A 17,454-nucleotide genomic window follows, 5' to 3' on the forward strand; every position below is an offset into this window, starting at 1 on the left:
TATAGCACACCACCTTCCAGCCAAAGGACTCTCCCCATCCAATCCCCAACCATGGGGCCAGCCAGAGCTCCCCTCTTTTCCTCCTCTGCCGGGGGTTAGATCCAGTCCACAGGCATTCTCAGCTCTTCAGAGCATTCCAGCTATGCCAGGATGCCCAAAAGCCTGAGAACCTGATACCTCCACCTCCCAACCAGCTCCAACTGTGTCCCATGCTCAGATTTTACTTCCTCACCCCTGGAGAGGTGTCCTGTGGCTTCCCACAGCTCAACACCTCCCCACAGCATGAGGTAAGAGTAGTCAACTTCCTGAGCAGCAGAGCCCTGTGGCAGAGGATATGTAGGACCCATAAACCTACATAAACTAACAAGGAAGAAGAAGCCAACCCTAATATAGGGATATTAAATCAAACCTGCATTTTGTTAAGGATCCAAACATCTTTATTTTTAATAAAACATAAAAAGATTTAAAATTAGATTTAAAATAATCATTTTTAGTAAGGGCAATTAGCATGGGATTTATATTCCTAATAATTCCAACTGCAAAATATATTATTATTATTATTACTTTTTATTGAAAATACTTTCCATATAATATATTCTCATCATGGTTTCCCCTATCTTATCTCTTTAGAAATTTTCACCACTTCCTTACCCATCCAACTATACACTTTTTTCTCTCATTAGAAAACAAAGAGGTAAATAATGAAATATTCAAACCAGAAACTATAATATATAAATAAAAGGCTAATAAAGTAAAAAAAAAAATCTCAAGCCAAGACAAGACCGTCAGAGTTAAGAGAACGGCTTCCAAAAGCAGGCAAGATTTTTGATCTTAGACAATATGCCATTGGTGTTTTGTTCAGGAAATTTTCCCAATGGTCATGTGTTGCAAGCTTTCCCCACTTTGTCTTGTATTAGTTTGAGTATATCTGGTTTTATGTGGAGGTCTTTGATCCATTTGGACTTGAGTTTTGTCCAGTGCTATAAGAATCAATTAGCATTCTTCTACACGCTGACCTCTCGTTGAACCAGCACCATTTGTTCAAAATGCTATTTTCCCCCACTGGAGGGTTTTACTTCCTTTGTCAAAGATCACATGACCTGTCTTAGTTAGGGTCTTATTGCTGTGAACAGACACCATGGCAGCATCAGAGCATCTAGACAGGCATGGTACAGGAGAAGCTGATTTCTACATTTTTATCTGAAGGAAACCAGGAACAGATTCAGCATCCTAGGAGGAGCTAAGAGGAGGAACTGCAAGCCCACCACACTGTGACACACTTCATCCAACAAGGTCACAACTTATAATAATGCCACTCCCTGGGCCAAGCAAATGTAACCCATCACATGACTCTAGGTGTGTCAGTCCATTTCTGGGTCTTCAATTCTGTTCAATTGATCTACCTGCCTGTCTCCGTACGAATACCATACACTTTTCATCACTATTGCTCTGTAACACAGCTTGAAGTCAGGGATGGAAGTTCTTTTATTGTTGAGGATAGTTTTGACTATTCTCTTTTTTTGTTATTCCACATGAATTTGGAAATTGCTGTTCCTTATTCTATGAAGAATTGATATGGAATTTTGATGGGGATACATTGAATCTGTAGATTGTTTTGGGCAAGATAGCCATTTTCACAATATTTATCCTGCCAATCCATGAGCATGGGAGATTGAGATCTTCTTCAATTTCTTGAATAGAGACTTGAAGTTCTTATACAGATCTTCCACTTGCTTGTTTAGAGTCTCACTGAGCTATTTTATGTTATTTGCAACTATTGTGAAGGGTGTCATTTCTGTCATTTGTTTCTCAGCCTGTTTATCCTTTGAGTAGAGGAAAGCTACTGATTTGTTTGAGTTAATTTTATACCCGTCATTTTGCTGAAGTTGCTTATCAGACTTAGTAGTACTCTGGTGGAATTTTTTGGTTCATTTAATTATACAGTCATGTCATCATCAAATAGTGATATTTTGACTTCTTCATTTGAACTTCCTTTTGTTTTCTGATTGCTTTGGCTAGGATTTGGAGTATTATATTCAGTATGTAGGAAGAGAATGAGCAGCCTTATCTAGTCCCTGATTTCAGTGGGATTGCTTCAAGTTTCTCTCCACTTAGTTTGATGTTAGCTACTGGTTTGCTGTATGTTGCTTTTACTATATTTAGGTATGGGCCCTGAATTACTGGTGTTCCCAAAACTTTTAACATGAAAGGGTGTTGAATATTGTCAAATGCTTTCTCAGCATCTAATGAGGTGATCATGTGGTTTTTTTCTTTGTGTTTGTTCATATAAAAGATTACATTGTTGTATTCCTATATATTGAACTATCCCTTCATCCCTGGGATGAATCGTATTTGATCATGATGGATGGTGGTTTTGATGTGTTCTTGGATTCTGTTTGCAATAAATTTATTGAGTATTTTTGCGTCAACATTCAAAAGGGAAATTGGTCTGAAGTTTTCTTTCTCTGTAGGGTCTTTGTGTGCTTTAGGTATAAGCATAGTTCTGTCTTCACAGAAAGGGATTGGGTAGTTTCCCTTCTGTTTCTATTTTGTGGAATAGTTTGGACAGTATTGGTATGAGTGAGGTCTTCTATGAAGGTGTGATAGAATTCTCCACTAAATGCATCTTGTCCTGTGTTTTTTTGTTTTTTAGTTTATTTTGGTTGGGAGACTTTTAATAACTACTTATATTTCTTTAGGACTTATGGGACTGTTTAGATGGTTTATCTGATTCTGAATTATCTTTGGTACCTGGTTTCGGTCTAGAAAATTGTCCATTTCCTCAGATTTTCCAGTTTTGTTGAATATGGACTTTTGTAGTAGGATCTGATGATTATTTGAATTCCTTCAGATTCTGTTGTTATATCTCCCTTTTCATTTCTGACTTTGTTAATTTGTATACTCTTTCTATGCCCTCTGGTTAGTCTGGCTAAGGGTCTATCTAACTTGTTGATTTTCTCAATGAACCAGATCTTGATTTGGTTGATTCTTTATAGTTCTTTCTGTTTCTACTTGGTTGATTTCAGCCCAGAGTTTGATTATTTCCTGCTGTCTGCTACTCTTGGGTGTATTTGCTTCTTTTTGTTCTAGATCTTTTAGGTGTGCTGTCAAGCTGCTAATGTATGATCTCTCCACTTTCTTTTTGCAGGATCTCAGAGATATGACTTTCCTCTTAGTATTGCTTTCATCATGTCCCATAAATTTGGGTATGTGGTATGATTAATTTCATTAAATTCTAACAAGTCTTTAATTTCTCTCTTTATTTCTTCCTTGACCAAGTTGTCATTGAGTAGACCATTATTCAACTTCCACGTGTATGTGGGCATCCTGTCGATATTGTTGTTATGGAAGACCAACCTTAATCTCTGGCGATCTCATAGGGTGCATGGAGTTATTTCAGTCTTCTTGTATCTGTTGAGCCCTGTTTTGTGACAGATTATATAGTCAGTTTTGGAGAAGATACTAGGAGGTGCTGTAAAGAAGATATATTCTTGTTTTAAGATGAAATGTTCTATTGATATCTTTTAAATCCATTTGGTTCATAACTTTTGTTAGTCTTTCTGTGTCTCTGTTTGGTTTCTGTTTCTATGTTTTGTCCATTGAACAGATTGGGGTCTTGAAGTCTTCCACTCTTATTGTGTGAAGTGCAATGTGTGCTTTGAGGTTTAGTAGGGTACCTTTTATGAATGTAGGAGCCCTTGCACTTGGAGCATAAATATTCAGGATTGAGAGTTCAATTTTGTGGATATTTCCTTTGATAGATATCTAGTGTCCTTCTTTATCTTTTTTGATTGAATGTCTATTTTATCCTATATTATAATGGCTACTCCAGCTTGTTTCTTCAGACCATTTGCTTGGAAAGTTTTTTTCAGCCTTTTACTCTGAGGTAGTGTCTGTCTTTGTCACTCAGGTGTGTTTCCTGTATGCAGGAAAATGCTGGATCCTATTTATATATCCAGTCTGTTAGTCTATGCTTTTTTATTGAGGAGCTGAGTTTATTTATGTTAAGAGCTATTAAGGAATAGTGATTGTTGTTTCATGTTATTTTTGTTGTTTGAGGTGGGAATTACGTTTGTGTTGGTATCCTCTTTTGGGTTTGCTGCAAGAAAATTACTTTTTTGTTCTTTCTAGGGTGTTGTTTCTCTCACTGTGTTAGACTTTTCCATCCATTATCATTTGCAGGGCTATATTTGTGTAAAGACATTGTGTAAATTTGGTTTTGTCATGGAATATCATTGTTTCTCCATTATGTTAATGAAGAGTTTTCCTGGATACAGTAGCCTGGGCTGGGATTTATTTTTTCTTAAGATCTGTATGACATCTGCCCTGCATCTTCTGGCTTTCATAGTTTCTGCTGAGAAGTCTGGTGTAACTCTGATAGGTCTGCCTTTATATGTTACTCGACGTTATTCCCTTACTGCCTTTAAAATTCATTCTTTATTTTGTGCATTTGGTGTTTTGACTATTATTTGGCTGGAGGAATTTATTTTTTGGTCCAATCCATTTGGAGTTCTGTAGATTTCCTTTATTATTATTATAAGCATCTCTTTCTTTAGGTTAGGGATATTTGGTTCTATAATTTTGTTGAAGATATATACTGGCCCTTTAAGTTGTGAATATTAGTTCTCTTCTACGCCTATTATCTTCTTATTATGTCTTTGATTTCCTGGATGTTTTGTGTTTTACATTTTTTGATGGTTGTGTCATGTTTTCTATGGTATCTTCTGCCGCTGCGTTTCTCTCTTCTATCCCTTCTATTCTATTTGTGATACTTGTGTCTTTATCTCCTGATCTCTTCCCGGGGTTTTCTATCACCAGGGTTGTCTCCCTTTATTAATTGTTTTTATTTTATTTTTAGATCCTGGTTTGTTTTGTTCAATTCCTTCACCTGTTTAGTTGTATTTTCCTCTAATTCTTTAAGGGATTTTTCTGTTTCCTCTTTAAGGGTTTCTACCTGTTTACCTGTGTTGTCCTACATTTAAGGGAGTCATTTATGTCCTTTTTAAAGTCCTCTATCATCATCATGAGATGTGATTTTATAACCAAATCTTGTTTTTCCAGTGTGTTGGTATATCCAATATTTGCTTTGGTGGGAGAACTGGGCTCTGATGATGACAAGTAGTCTTGGTTTCTCTTTCTTAGGTTTCTGTGCTTGCCTATTGCCATTTGTTTGTCTCTGGTGTTGGCTGGTCTTGCTGTCTCTGACAGTGTCTTGATCCTCTTGTCAGCCTATGTGTTAGCATTCCTGGAGACCAGCTTTCTCCCAGCAGGGGTCTGGGTCTAGAGAGCTATGGGACCAGGTCAGCTTCTGGTACATGCAGAAGTCTGAAGGGTCCTGTCCCAGACTGCTCCTGGATTCCTTTGTCCTGACGGGTCCTGGCGGGTCCCTCAGAGCAGAGGTGATGTTGTGTCTGTGCTCCTATATTTTTGTTTTTAAGAACTGAATTGTATTCCATTGTGTAGATGGACAATATTTTCTTCATCCATTCTTCAGTTTAGGGACATCTGGGTTGTTTCCAGTTTCTGCCTATTATTAATAAAGCTGCTGTAAACATAGTTGAGCAAGTGGCCCTGTGCTATAGTGAGGATTCTTTAGCTTACATGCTCAGGAGTCGTATATCTGTGTCTTGAGGTAACAGCAAAGATTCCTAGTTTTCTGAGAAAGCACAAAATTGATTTTCACAGTGCTTGTTCAAGTTTGCATTCCCACCAGACCAGCAATAAAGATGTTTTCCTCTTGCTCCTCATCCTTGCCAGCATGTGCTACCACTTTAGTTTTTTATCTTATCTATTATGTAAGTTGTTATCTCAGAGTTATTTTGATTTTCATTTCCCTGATAACTAAGAACTTTCAACATTTTTAAAGTGTTTTTGGCCAATCCTTTGTTGACCAGTCTCTGTTAACTCTGTAACTTATTTTGTTAATGGGGTAATTTGTGTTATTTGTGAGTAACTTCTTGATTTCCTTTTTAATTTTGTATATTAGCCCTCTGTCATCTGTAGTGTTGGTGAAGAGCCCTTCCCAATCTGTAGCCTGCCATTTTGTCCTGATTACAGTGTCATTTGCCTTACTGAAGCTTTTCAGTTTCAGAAAATCCAATTTATTAATTGTTGATCTTAGCATCTGAACCATTGCTGTTCTGTTCAGGAAGTCATATCTTGTTCCAATAAATTCAAGGCTTTTCCCCATTTTATGTTCTATTAGATTTAGTGTATCCAGTTTTACATTGAGGTCTTTGATCCACTGAAGAGTTTGGTTTTGTGCAGGATGATACTGCATGTGCATATTGATGCATTTGCATTTTCTACATACAGACATACAGTTAACCCAGGACCATTTGTTGAAGATATTTTATTTTTTTAAATTTTATGGTTTTTCTTCTTTGTCAAAAATCAGGTGTATGTAGGCACGTGGGTTTATTTTAAGGTCATTGATTTGATTCCATTGATCATGTTGCCTATTGCTATGTAAACATCATACAGTTTTCACTACTTTTTGTCTGTAGTACAGCTTCAGGTCAGAGATGGTGATACCTCCAGAAGTTATTTTATTTTTTTAGAATTATGTTAGCTAATTATTTTGCTTGTTTGTTTGTTTTATTTTGTTTGTTTTTCCATATGATGGTTTGAATTACACTGTTAAGGTCTATAAAGTGTTGTGTTGGAATTTTGATTGGAATTACAATGAATTTGTAAATTGCTTTTGCTGAGATAACCATTGTCACTATGTTTTGTTTTTTTTTTTTACTTCTTTTTTTTCTTTATTAACTTGAGTATTGCTTATTTACATTTCGACTGTTATTCCCTTTCCCAGTTTCCTGGCCAACATCCCTAGCCCCTTCCCCCCCTTCTATATAGGTGTTCCCTCCCCATCCTCCCCCATTACTGCCCCTTCCCCAATAATCACTTTCACTGGGGTTTCAGTCTTAGGGACCAAGGGCTTCCCCTTCCACTGGTGCTCTTACTAGGCTATTCATTGCTACCTGAGGTTGGAGCCCAGTCCATGTATAGTCTTTGGGTAGTGGCTTAGTCCCTGGAAGCTCTGGTTGGTTGACATTGTTGTTCATATGGGGTCGAGCCCCTTCGCTCTTCAGTCCTTTCTCTGATTCCTTCAACAGGGGTCCCGTTCTCCAGTTCAGGGATTTGCTGCTGGAATTCGCCTATGTATTTGCTGTATTCTGGCTGTGTCTCTCAGGAGAAATCTACATCCGGTTCCTGTCGGCCTGCACTTCTTTGCTTCATCAATCTTGTCTAATTGGGTGGCTGTATATGTATGGGCCACATGTGGGGCAGGCTCTGAATGGGTGTTCCTGCTGCCTCTGTTTTAGTCTTTGCCTCCCTATTCCCTGCCAAGTGTATTCTTGTACCCTTTTAAAGAAGGAGTGAAGCATTCGCATTTTGATCATCCGTCTTGAGTTTCTTGTGTCCTGTGCATCTAGGGCAATTCAAGCATTTGGGCTAATAGCCACTTACCAATGAGATAATACCATGTGTGTTTTTCTGTGATTGGGTTATCTCACTCAGGATGATATTTTCCAGTTCTGTCCATTTGCCTATGAATTTCATAAAGTCATTGTATTTGAAAGCTGAGTACTATTCCATTGTGTAGATGTACCACATTTTCTGTATCCATTCCTCTGTTGAAGGGCATCTGGGTTCTTTCCAGAATCTGGCTATTATAAATAAGGCTACTATAAACATAGTGGAGCATGTGTCTTTGTTATATGTTGGGGCATCTTTTGGGTATATGCCCAAGAGAGGTATAGTTGGGTCCTCAGGTAGTTTAATGTCCAATTTTCTGAGGAACCTCCAAACTGATTTCCAGAATGGTTGTACCAGTCTGCAATCCCACCAACAATGGATGAGTGTTCCTCTTTCTCCACATCCTTGCCACCATTTGCTGTTACCTGAGTTTTTGATATTAGCCATTCTCGGTGGTGTGAGGTGAAATCTCAGGGTTGTTTTGATTTGCATTTCCCTTATGACAAAAGATGTTGAACATTTCTTTAGGTGTTTCTCAGCCATTCAGCATTCCTCAGCTGTGAATTCTTTGTTTAGCTCTGAACCCCATTTTTTAATAGGGTTATTTGTCTCCCTGCAGTTTAACTTCTTGTGTTCATTGTATATTTTGGATATAAGCTCTCTATCAGTTGTAGGATTGGTAAAGATCTTGTCCCAATCTGTTGGTTGCCGTTTTGTCCTAACCACAGTGTCCTTTGCCTTACAGAAGCTTTGCAGTTCTATGAGATCCCATTTGTTGAGTCTTGATCTTAGAGCATAAGCCACTGGTGTTTTGTTCAGGAAAATAGTGCTGGTTCAACTGGAGGTCAACATGTAGAAGAATGCAGATGGATCCATTCTTATCACCCTGTACAAAGCTTAAGTCCAAGTGGATCAAGGACCTCCACATCAAACCAGATACACTCTAACTAATAGTAGAAAAATTGGGGAAGAATCTCGAACACATGGGCACTGGAGAAAATTTCCTGAACAAAACACCAATGGCTTATGCTCTAAGATCATGAATCTACAAATTGGATCTCATAAAACTATAAAGCTTCTGTAACGTAAAGTACACCTTTGTTTGGACAAAGCGGCAACCAACATGAAAGAAAGATCTTTTACCAGGCCATAACTGAAAGGTTTGCTATCCAAAAAAAAGAACTCAAAAGTTTGACTGGAAAAGCCAATCCTATTAAAAATGGGGTTAAACTAAACAAAATTCATTCTGTTTCAAATACCAAATGGCTAAAAACACCTAAAAAAATGTTAGTCATGATCATAAAATGCAAATCAAAAACCTGAGATTACCTCATACCAGTCAAAATGGCTAGATAAAATTCAGGTGAGAGCAGCTGCTGAGGATGTGGAGAAAAGGAAGAACACTCCTCCATTGTTGGTGGGATTGCAGACTGGTACAACCATTCTGGAAATCAGTCTGGAGTTCCTCAGAAGAATTGGAACACGAGGACAGCTATACCTCTCTTAGGCATATACCCAAAAGATGCCCCAACATATAAAAAAGACACGTGCTCCACTATGTTCATAGCAGCTTTATTTATAATAGCCAGAAGCTGGAAAGAACCCAGATGCCCTTCAACAGAGGAATGGACACAGAAAATGTGGTACATCTACACAGTGGAATATTACTCCGCTATCAAAAACAACGACTTTATGAAATTCATAGGCAAATGGATGGATCTGGAAAATATCATCCTGAGTGAGTTAACCCAATCACAGAAAAACACACACGGTATGCACTCATTGATAAGTGGATATTAGCCCAAATGCTCGAATTACCCTAAATTCACAGAACACTTGAAACTCAAGAAGGATGAGCAAAACGCAGATGTTTTCTCCTTCTCTAAAAGGGGAACAAGAATACCCTTGTGAGGGTGTAGGGAAGCAAAATTTAGAACAGAGACTGAAGTAACACCCATTCAGAGCCTGTCCCACATATGGCCCATACATATACAGCCAGCAAACTAGATAAAATGGATGAAGCAAAGAAGTGCAGGCCGACAGGAACCGGATGTAGATCTCTCCTGAGAGACACAGTCAGAATACAACAAATACATATGCGAATGCCATCACCAAACCACAGAACTGAGAACTGGATCCCTGTTGAAGGATTCAGAGGAAGGACTGAAAAGAGCTTGAAGGGGCTTGAGACGCCATATGAACAACAGACGCCATATACCAACCAACCAGAGCTTCCAGTGAATAATCCACTACCCAAAGCCTATACATGGACTGACCTTGGGATCCATTGTCACAGGTAGCAATGAATAGCCTAGTAGGGGCACCAGTGGAAGGGAAAGCCCTTGGTCCTGACAAGACTGAACCCCCAGTGAATGGTATTGTTGGGGAGAGGGTGGTAATGGGGGGAGGATGGTGAGGGGAACACCAATATAGAAAGGGGGAAGGTTTAGGGGGATGTTGACCTGGCAACCGGGAAGTGAATAACAATTGAAATGTAAATAAGAAATACCCAATTTAATAAGGATGAAGGAAAAAATACAAAATAAGGGGCCTGGGAGATGGTGCAACAGGCAAAGACACTTCCCACACTATCCGTGTTGCCTAAATTCAACCCCTAATGCATATGCAAAGGTAGAATGGGACAGCCAACTCCCCAAGCTGTCCTCTGGCATACACACATGCACTGTGGCAATCCTCACCCACACATAATAATAGCAATAATAAATAATATTAAACTGAAAAAAAAAAAAAATATGGGTTCTTCCCAGCTTCTGGCTATTATAAATAAGCTGCTATGAGTGGGCAAGGAACAGCTATGGAAGAAATTAGAGGGAAGCACTGAAGGAACTAAAGGGAGGACAACTCTTTTGAAGACCAACAAGTCCAGTCAACTAACCTGGACCCCGGGGGGCTAGCAGAGTTTGAGCCCATACACCAAAGAGAATATATAGCTATTCTGAGGCCCCCTGGCAAATATTTAGCAGGCAACGTGTGGCCTCAGTGGCAGACATTGCATTTAATTCTGTAGAGACTTGATCCTGAAAGGAGGGAAGTTAAGGGGTTGGTGACCATCTCAGAGGCAAATGGAAGGGATATTGGAGGAAAAAGGACTCTGTGATGAGACTGTGTTGGACAATATTTGGGATATAAATAAATAAAATGAGTAATTATTGAAAAAGAGTTACGCCAAGATATTTTATATTATTTGTAGCTATTATAAATGGTGTCTTTCTCATTTCTTTCTTGGCCCACTTATCATTTGTATAAGAGAGGGCTTATGATTTGTTTGAGTTAATTTTATTCCAGCCAATTTGCTGAAGGTGTTTATCAGCTGTAGGAGTTATCTGGTAGAATTTTAGGGGCCACTTATATATACTATCATATCATCTACAAATAGTGATACTTTGACTTCTTTTCTAATTTATATACCCTTGATCTCTTTTAGTTGTTTTACTGCTTTAGCTAAAACTTGAAGTTCTGTGTTAAATGGGTATATAGAGACAGAGTGGGCAGCCTTGTCTTGTCCCTGATTTTAATAGAATTGCTTTAAGTTACACTCCATTATTTTGATGTTACCTATTGGTTTGCTGTATGTTGCTTTTTATTATGTTTAGGTATGTGCATTGTATCCCTGATCTCTCTAAGGCTTTTAACATGAGGGGTATTGGATTTTTCAGCATCTGCTAAGATAACCATGTGATTTTTTACTTTTAGTCTGTTTGTATGATGGATTATGTTGATGGATTTTCATATACTGGCCATTCCTTATTCCCTGGGATGACACTTACTCGATCATGTTAAAAGATATTTTTTGATGCATTCCTGGATTCAGTTTATGAATATTGTCTTGAGTAATTATGTATCAATACTCTTAAGAAAAAATGATCTGAAATTCTCATTCTTTATGGAGTCTCTCCATTGTTTAGATATCAGGGTGACTGTGGCTTCATAGAATGAATCTGACAGTTACTGAAGATGTTCAGCTTCAACAGGACGAGGGTACTGAGAAAGGTGGGAGTGGAGCAGCTCTAATTCAGTAATGAATCAGAATTAGTAGTAGATTCAAGCTGTCAGTTCAAATGTTCTCTCTTTGCCCAAGGATTCATCATCATTCTTCCTCCCTGTCCTTTCTTTCTTCTCATTCTTTTGCTTTTCCCCTGTTCTTCATTCTGTTTTCCTTTTCCTTCTTGTTCTTTTATTTTCACCCTTCTCATTCTTCATTCTTTTGCCTTATACTTTCTCATGTTTTAGCCTTCTCACCTTTCCATTCTTTCTTTTTCTTTCTCCCTTTCAGAGAGCCTGAACTCAGTCTTATATTTTCTAAAATTATATCAAGGCTTTGATCATTATTAATAATATTTTTAGAAATCCTTAAATGTACATAATTTTATGAATCCTGGATCATTAATTCCAACATAATTTCTGCTTCCCTAGAGTAGAAACTAAATACAAAGCAAAAAGCACATTTCTTTGGATAAAGTTAACCAAGCAAGTAGGAGGCTTGAATAATAAAAATACAAGACCAGAAGATGGAAAGGTCTCATATGCTCATAAATCAGTAGGATTTTGTGAAAATAGAAATCCTATGTAAAGCAATGTACAAAGTCAATACTATTCCCACCAAAATCCCATCCAGTTATTCACAGAACTTTCAGCTTCGTATAAAAATCAAACAAACAAACAAAATTCTGGAAATACAAAACAATCTTGAATAATAAAAGAATTGCTGGAGGTATCACCATTTCAGAATTCAAATTGTACTACAGAGGTATAATAATAAAAAACATTATTTTGGCATAAAATCAGAGACATTGATAGATGGATTCATATTGAAAACTCAGATATAATTTCTTTTGCCTATGGAAACCTATTTTTAACAAAGAAGACAAAAGTATACATTAAAGAAAATACTGAATCTTTAACAAATGACACTGTTTAATGTGGTTTCATGTAGAAGAATGAAAATAGATTTTTATCTGTTATCCTATACCATACTAAATTCCAGAGAGATCAAAGACTTCAGTCAGCATAAGAACAGATGGCCTGAATCTAATAAAAACACAAGTGGGATTTAAGACTGAACTCATAGGTATAGAAAAATTACTTTCTGAACAGGACACAGATAGCACAGACATTAAAGCCAACAATTAATAACTGGCACCACTTCAGATAGAAAAGATTCTGTTTGCCAAAAGACACCAAAATTTGAGCAAAGAGACAGCCTACCAAATGTGAAAAGCCCTTCACACCTGATAGATGATTAGTATCTAGAATATACAAAGAAGTTTGAAAAAAATCCCTGGATATCAGGAAAACAACCCAATTAAAAAGGGAGTATAGAACTAACCAGAGTTCTCAAGAAATAAAGCACAAGCAGCTGAGAAACAATTAACGAAATGTTTAGTATCTTTATTCATGAGGAAAATTGAAATTTAAACTACTTTGAGATTTTATATTACCCTTGCTGTAATAGCAAAGATCAACAAAACATATAACAGCATATGACGGATAGAATGTGGAGAAAAGAGAACACGTTTAAATTGATAGTTAAAATTATTTTTCACTAGGGGAGTGTCATTGGGTATATTAACCACATTACAAAACAGGCCCCACAGTTCCTAATTGTTGGCCAAGATAAAACAAACTCCATCTTTGTTTTTGTGTGTTGAGGAGGACTTTTGATTAATTGTTGTTGTTGTTTGCCTTTTTTGTCTTATTGAGTTATTATTTGTTTGTTTTGATATTAGATTTGTTTGTGAAAAAGAGAAACAGGAAAGAGATAGGGAAAATATAAAATTACATGGGTAGGGAACGGAGAGGACCTGGGAGAGATTTGGGGGAGGGTAAATATGTAAAAACATACTATATATATATATATAATTTATAAAGATGAAAATCAGATGACCTACAGACCATCTCAGTTCTCTCTGTTACCTCTGGCTTAATCTTATAATCTCTCCCCCAGTGATGCAACATAATACCAGCTATGTCCACCTATTGCCACCTTTTGCCAACATCTCTTGTTTGTCCCACAAACTGTACCCTCCTATCCTTCCTTCCCACACTCTGAGTATGTGCCATCCTCCAATAACAGTAGGTATTCCTTATGAACATACCAGCTGAGCAGGCAAGTAAAATTGTCAATACACAGCCCTCACAGTCTCCAAAAATCCAGAGACAAACCAGAAACCAGGAAACAAGCATCCTTCTAACAAAATAAAATCTATAATTAAGCAAATTGACCTATAATCATCTCAAACCCAAATGTCTAAATGCCAGCATAAAAAAATAACAGTCATAAGTATATGTTTTCACTAAATCCTAGCCATCCTATCAAAGCAGGCCCCCAAATATTCCAACATAGCTGTATGGGCAGGATTAATATAGTGAAAAAGGCGATCTTACCGAAAGTAATCTAGGAATTCAGTGAAATACCCATCAAAAGTTCAACACAATTCTTTTTTCCTTTTATTGGATATTTTCTTTATTTATATTTTAAATGTTATCCCATTTCCCAGTTTCCCTTCCAGCAACCCCTTATCACATCCCTCCTCCCTCTGCTTCTATGAGGGTGCTCCTCTACCCAACCACTCTTTCCCTCTTCCCCACCCTGGTATTCCTCTACACTGGGGCATCAAACTGTCACAGGACCAAGGAGCTCTCCTCCTACTGATGCCTGACAAGGACATCCTCTGATACATATGCTGCTGGAGCCATGGGTCACACCATGCATACTCTTTTGTTGGTGGTTTAGTCCCTGAGAGCTCTGGGGTGTCTGTTTGGTTGATAAAGTTGTTCTTCCTATGGGGTTGCAAGCCCCTTTATTTCCTTCAGTCCTTTTCCTAACCTCTTTATTGGGGACCTCGTTCTCAGTACAATGGTTTTAATTTTTTTCCAGATCTTGACTTCATCAAATCCTCCATAGCATATTTTTAATTTATTTCTAGACTTTATTAAGGTTTTCTTTCACCTGTCTAATTTATGAAAATACTAACCAAGCTTATTTGGTAAGTATATATTGTGTTTGATTATCTCATAATACCCCAAAATTATGTAAAATAAAAATAACAGATAGTAAGAAGAAAAGTAAAACACATTTTACTAGTAGAAAGAGTACCTAGGGTTATAGTTTTTCTTCAACATATATTATATATCTAATGGACATATATATGTTCTTTTTGTTGTAAATTGCTTAACATATTTATGTTATATTCTGAATAATTGATTAGAATGCTAAAGGTAAAATCATAAATACAAACTCATTTATGAAATAACTATTGTTTAATCATTTTTATTTGAAAACATTGTTTCTTCTTTTCCAAGTTTTAATGGAGAGCTCACTATCTTCAATGTTGAACTAATATCTAATTCCAGTGCCTAGCCTCACAGAGACTTGATGTGCCAAGTGAGATACCTGTGTGGGGCACCTCCTCCCACATGGGGGGGGGCTCACCCTTTTCAGAGGAGAAGAGGGTGGAGAGGAGAGCAACTCTGTGAGGAAGGGACCAGAAGAAAAGTAGAACTTCGGATGTAAATAAATAAATAAATAAATAAATAAATTAATTAATTAATAATAAAAATATATACTTCCAAATGTGTCAATGAAAAGACAGGAACAGTAAAATATGAAAAAAAAAACAAATACCTTTAATATAAAAGTTTTATATTCAAGGACAGTTTGTAAGTCTTATCTCCAACATTGGCAAACTAGAAACCCCTAATTCATATTAAATATTTACCACAACAGCTTATTTTTCAAGTTTTTTAAATCAAAATATGTTGTCTATAAAATTTTAAAAATATCTCTTGAATGTTTAAAAGTCTCAGTCTGTTTCTCCACATTATGAGATTCCTTTTGTTGTGTGGCTCATTATTATATATTTACAAACTTGAAACAATATTCATTTATTAACTACATGTTCTATGCCAGAAGTCCATTTTTGCATAAGTAGTTCATTCAAGCATAACAAATGCTGAAGTAAAGCCCCCACTGAATGGAGATTTTATCAGGAATCTTCAGAGAAAAATTACCTCCCAACCTAATTCCTGCTATCTGCAAACCTGATTTTGAGGCTGATCTTAATTCCTAGACAGCACTCTGTAGTCCTTGGTATCATGTGGTAACCTCTGACTTCAAAGCTAACAATAAAAAATGGAAATTGTGTCTAATAATCTTCAAAGAGGTTTGACTTCTCTGTCTTAAATACTAAGTTTAATTTTATAGTGTTTTGTAATGAGGTCAAACAAGAATAGATTATCTTTTTCTTAAAGTCAATATATCATACAAGATAGTATATTTCTTAGAGTATAATGAATACTCATATTTCTGGTGATTATAAAGATGGTATATATATATATATATATATATATATATATATATATATATATCAGAGAAGATTCGTGATCATATGAAGTGTATACCTAACAGAAGAAACAGACATACAAAAGAATTCTCTAAGCTTAATATTTTTCCTTTTTAACATAATACTGTGATAGTGTATTTGGTTCCTGGTCTTCCTTTTATTGTTTCATAGAACACGATGTTAAAGGAAACTTTAAATGTTTGGACCCTGACTGATGCTATTCCTCTGAATAATATACCAGCAAGCAGGACCCTAATAACTTCTGTCAGCATTCCCGAAAATGTGGAAGGTTAAATTGTTATCTTTCAAATGGGATAAAATCTCAGATCTTTCATAGTTTTTGACAACTTCAAAAAATAGAATGCCGGTTGGATAAGTTTAACATTCAGTTTCAATATGATATAATTTCAAGATCATACGCATCATAGATTTTTAGAATGCTTATGAATGATTTAAAGTGTATGAATGTATGATCAGTTTATATATTTAAAAGTCTCTCAAAGCATTTTCATTTCATATATTTAAGCTCAGTATTAACTAAATTAGTCTAGACATTGAAAGGCATTTACATAATTTAAGGGTAGAAAAATATTAATATTTGAAGTAATATTTGACAAAATTTGAATCTGAAATTCCCAGTAAGTCATAGAAATAATTGATGTTCCTGTGTCTATTAATTTATCATGTGTTCTAGATGATACTAACAATATACATTTAATATTTAATAAATAGGTTAAAATAGGTAAAGTATAATTTGGGTGAATTATGTTCTTATTGACATTCATTGTTTCAGAAAGAAATCTCAGATGACTAATTTAGACAGAATTTATTGTCAGCTGTTTCAATTATAAATATTGTTACTGGAAACAATTCATTTTATAGTATAAACCTCACACAATCACATTCAACTATTCAATTACATAGTTGTAATTAGTGGAAAAAAATCAAAATCAGATATCATTTAGATGAGATGAAGAAATACATATTTTATTGTGTTATAAGAGAGATTGAGAGAGAGAGAGAGAGAGAGAGAGAGAGAGAGAGAGAGAGAGAGAGAGGTGTTCTCTTAAGAAATAGTCTTTGTAGCTTGTTTTCCAGAGAATCTTAGAATAACACAGTAAAGCTAGAAGAAAATTATAGCTATAAGAAGCTGCCAGACTAAATGGTTTTCTTTCAAAGACTGGTAGTTTCTTTTGGGTATGGTTATGTACCAAAGCTATAATTTTCCATTTACTTTCATTTGTTGTTGTATTGTAAGATGCTTGCCCCAATTTGATTCCACTTGCTCTTTATCAGAGGAATACTTGCTACAGACACAAATAACTACAGTTATTCTCCTGTTCCATGTTATATAAATAGTCCCTGTCATTCTTCTTTTGACACTGACCATTTCTTCACACAGAAATCGGTTGCCAAATGACTAAAGTCATATATAATTCAGATCTAATAGATTGTATATGGCAAGGGTGTTTCAAAATGTACAAGTTTAAAATAACTTTTTCCAAATTGCCACTGTATCTGAAATGATTAAGTTCTATCATGATTGTTACTGGAATGCCTATTGTAGCAGTCCTGAGTTTCTAGAGGATTTGTGTGGGTAGAGGATGCC

The sequence above is a fragment of the Rattus rattus genome, chromosome 14 (assembly GCF_011064425.1).
Source record: "Rattus rattus isolate New Zealand chromosome 14, Rrattus_CSIRO_v1, whole genome shotgun sequence".
Taxonomy (NCBI): Eukaryota; Metazoa; Chordata; class Mammalia; order Rodentia; family Muridae; genus Rattus; species Rattus rattus.